This window comes from Otolemur garnettii, unplaced genomic scaffold (assembly GCF_000181295.1).
Source record: "Otolemur garnettii isolate 467f Iridium unplaced genomic scaffold, OtoGar3 scaffold00007, whole genome shotgun sequence".
Classification (NCBI taxonomy): domain Eukaryota; kingdom Metazoa; phylum Chordata; class Mammalia; order Primates; family Galagidae; genus Otolemur; species Otolemur garnettii.
The window spans coordinates 3,691,183-3,695,493 of record NW_003852402.1 but is presented as its reverse complement, the minus strand read 5'-3'; the positions used below and the strand labels follow the sequence as shown (position 1 = coordinate 3,695,493).

At 38.4% G+C, this 4,311-nt stretch overlaps 1 protein-coding gene across 1 annotated transcript in view; it reads left to right on the top strand.

The window, feature by feature from the left end:
• ATXN10 (ataxin 10) overlaps nucleotides 1–4,311 on the top strand; it is a 119,018-nt gene that overhangs the window by 50,474 nt on the left and 64,233 nt on the right. The window lies entirely within an intron of this gene.

The following is a 4,311-nucleotide window of genomic DNA, read 5'->3' as shown; positions in this document are numbered from 1 at the left end:
AAAAAAAAAAAAAGTTTCCATTTTTTTCTGAATGTAAGCTCCATAAGGCCAGAGCTTTTGATTGTTACATGTTTATAAACTATGTGCATAGTAGACACGTAGCAAATAGTATTTACTAAATGAATAAATCATGTATTATGAATATCTTTTTAAAATGTCAGTGTAACATTCCAAGTAAAGAATTTATCATTTATTTGTCCAACTCCCTATAGTTGGACATTTAGGTTCTTATTTCTATTTATTATAAATAGTACTGTAATATAGTACTTAGTTATGTCTTTGCACATTTCCATAGCTCCTAACCTTGGATGTAAACTTAGAGAAGTGTATTGCTGGGTATAAGGATATCACATTTTTAAAGCTTTTGCTACATATCTCCAAATTTCCTTCTTTTAAGTTTATTCTATTCATTATAGGGGATTCCTAACCATACACCATCCTGGTTAACTGCTGCAAGGAGTTCTGTCCATGTGAGCCTGCCATGGGCTGCTCAGGTCTTATCTTGACTAAGGGTATAAAGGCTAGCTTGTACTGATTTTATTTCCCTCCTGCTCACTTCAGAATTTCTCTCTATTTTTATCTATTCCTCCTTCCTTCTCTCTGTCTTAAAGTTAGAATTATTCTTTTTCTGGATTATTACTCAAAAGTAAAAGGAATGTACTTCTGATACAGTAATAGGAATGAATCTCAAAAGTGCTGAGGGGAGAGAACCTAGGCTAGAGAACAGACCATGACTCCAATTCTGTGAGATGCCTATAGGCCGAACTCATTAGTAATGACAAAAAACAGATAAAATATCATCAGGGGCAGGATTTAAAGGAGTGGAATTGATTGTAGAGGGACATGAGGGAACTTTCTGGACTATAGAAATGTTATGTATACCTCAACAGCACTCTGTACTGTACACTGAAGGTGGATATATTTTATTGTGTGCAAATTATACCTTAGTAAAGTTGATTTAAGCATGATTTTAAAAAAGATGATAGGGGGCCAGTTGTGTGCTGATAGGAACGATCAGATAGAGAGGGAAGATTGGATGGTAGAGTCGCTGTTGGCAGATAGGTGAAGCTGGGGGCGAGTGATTGGTATCCAGAGTGCAAACTCATCCACCATCTGCAGAGGGAAGCAGGGAGTAGGGTACTGGTCCCTAGCCTTTCCTGGAGAGTGACCTGTGATAATATGAGATCGTTGACTTCTGTTGTAAATTCAGGTCATGACTGCAGTTGTATCATGAGAGTGTATTTCCTTTTTTGTGAATATGTTTTTGTTCCGGTCCACTTTGCTGTTGATTTTCTGTGCTGTGTCATACAGACCAGGGTGAGTCTCAGGGATTATGCCAATATTTTAGTTCTCATTTTCTGTAATGAAAAAGAGAGAGCTCAGGGGCTTGCTTTTCCTTTCTTCCAGCAGAAGGAGCAGTGAGTGTTGCTTAACAAAAAGTTGTTTGTTTGTTTTGAGGCAGAGTCTCACTTGGTCACCCTTGGTAGAGTGCTGCGGTGTCATAGCTCACAGCAACCTCAAACTCTTGGGTTTAAGTGATCCTCTTGCCTCAGCTTCCCAAGTAGCTGAGACTAGAGGGACCCGCCACAACGCCCGGCTGTTTTTTAGAGACAGGGTCAGCGGCAGGCTCTTGCTCTTGCTCTTGCTCAGGCTGGTCTTGAACTTGTGAGCTCAGGCAATCCACCTGCCTCAGCCTCCCAAGTGCTGGGATTATAGGTGTGAGCCACTGCACCAGGCAAAACAAAAAGTTTTAAACATTAATACTTTAGGAAACAGAGAAAAGGCAGTAAAACTTAGTACCTATTAAATCATACCTTTAAACATTTCTGGGTACTTATGTTTAAAGTATAAGTGATTTTAGTACTATAATAAGTTACCTGGTGTAACTTTTCATAATTAGGGAAATAAACATTTTTCCTTCAAACTGTTTTTTCTCTAAGCTGGGAGGAATTATTATATATGTATTAGTAGGATGGAAAATTGCAGACAGCTTTCTTTTGAAAAGCGAAATTAGTTCACTTTTAGAAGTGTATTGATCTATACACTCACAATTTGTGCATAATAATGTATATAAAAGCCCCTTACATCAGTATTTAAATGTGCCGTGTATCCAGTGGTGTACTGCAGCTAGCTTGTACTGACTTCTGAGAGTCAATTATTAAATATTAGAGACTTTTGAGCTGGTTGTAAGCCATTGGTAGCTTGAAATCCCCGATGGTGGAAGTAGTTATACCACGGAAATCAATAGATGCTGCACGTTGGGGCCTCCCCCCGGCTTCCTTCTCTCCTCTTCTTCCCAGCTGGTTTACCGTCAACCCCCTGCATTTATTCATTTGTGATTTTTTTAGGATAAGATATTCACTAAAGTTCTCATAATGCTATGTCTGAAAATGGTCCTATTCATAGCATGTATTTTTTAAATTCATGCAATTGATTAGCTTTTAAAATCCTGGGGGTTTTTTGTTTTGTTTTGTTTTTTTATAGAGACAGAGTCTTACTTTGTCGCCCTTGGTAGAGTTCTGTGACATCACAGCTCACAGCAACCTGCAGCTCTTGAGCTTAGGCAATTCTCTTGCCTCAGCCTCCCAAGTAGCTGGGACTACTGGCACCTGCCACAACGCCCGGCTACTATTTTGTTGCATTTTGGCTGGGGCCAGGCTCAAACCCGCCACCGTTGGTATATGGGGCTGGTGCCCAGCTCACTGAGCCACAGGCGCTGCCCATCCTGTTTTTTTTAAATACGTGCATTCCTATATAAAAACAGTCTTGGATTCTCATATTAAATGTACTTACTCTATTTTGTGTACTACTTTCCATGTTTTGATACATTTTTGGTCAGTTCTAGATTATTTACTGCATCTTGTCCAATTTTAGCGAAACTTGCTTTGGCTCTGAAAACTTAGAAAACCATTGTTTTTAGCTTTATATATATATGTGTGTGTGTGTGTGTGTGTATATATATATATACATATACACACATATATATATATATATATTTCTCCCCCCACCCCAGACAAGAGTCTTACTTTGTTACCCTCGGTAGAGTGCAGTGGCATCACAGCTCACAGCAACCTCCAGCTCTTGAGCTTAGGCGATTCCCTTGCCTCAGCCTCCCAAGTAGCTGGGACTACAGGTGCCTGCCACAATGCCTGGCTATTTTTTTTGTTGCAGTTTGGCCAGGGCTGGGTTTGAACCGGTATATGGGGCCGGCGCCCTACTCACTGAGCCACAGGTGCCACCCTAGCTTTATATTTTCTGATACCCGTATGTTATGAGAACTGTCCTCAAGTTGGTTTTACATTCTTTTTTTTCCTTATTACCCCAGCTTTAAGTCACACCGTAGTGTCTGTTATGTAGGAAGTGTTTAGTTATATTTATGGAATAACTAAAAAGGTATTCTTTCATTCCAGTTATTAAGAACTTAATTTTTTGTATTATGCAAATAGTATTTTGTTTATTGTAAGAAAGATTATTTAAGCTAAAGTCATTGAAACATAAAGACATTGCTCCTTTTTACTCGTTTCCTGGCTTTTCTACACATGTCTGCATATACCACATTTGTTTTTTCTGAAAGTTTTTTTAAACATATCTGTATGTTTTTTTTCTTTTTCACAGTATTACATACATTTTTTTCACATTTCTTTATTTTATTTTATTTATTTATTTATTTATTTATTTTAATAGAGACAGAGTTTCACTTTATCGCCCTTGGTAGAGTGCTGTGGTGTCACAGCTCACAGCAACCCCAACTCCATTTCTCTTCCCTCAGCCTCCCGAGTAGCTGGGACTACAGGCATCCACCACAACACCTGGCTATTTTTTTGTTGCAGTTTGGCCGGGTCCAGGTTTGAACCTGCCACCCTCGACATATGGGGCCAGCACCCTACCCACTGAGCCACACGCGCCACCCTTTTCACTACTTAACTTATGATGTAATCTGTACATCTTTCCACTTTAACACATGTGTATTGATGCTTTTTAATAGTTGAATAGTATTTCACTATATAGATGCATCATAATTTTTCATTTGTTTCCTAGACATTTCATTTGCTTCTAGTTTTTTTTTTTTTTAAACCTTCACAATAATGTTATAGTAAATATCCTTAGACAAACTTTGGACAAGTAAATCAGGGATTATAAGTATGTGTATTTAAAATTGTTAGGAATATTTCTAAATGGCACACCAGGGCAGCACAAGAATTCATGGGTTGCCCTTGGCAAATCTTACTTAGGTATTAGTTCTCTTTAGTGTTTTTTGGTAACCATTTTGCATGTTAGATATCAGGTTACAGGTTAGTTTTTTGGTAACCA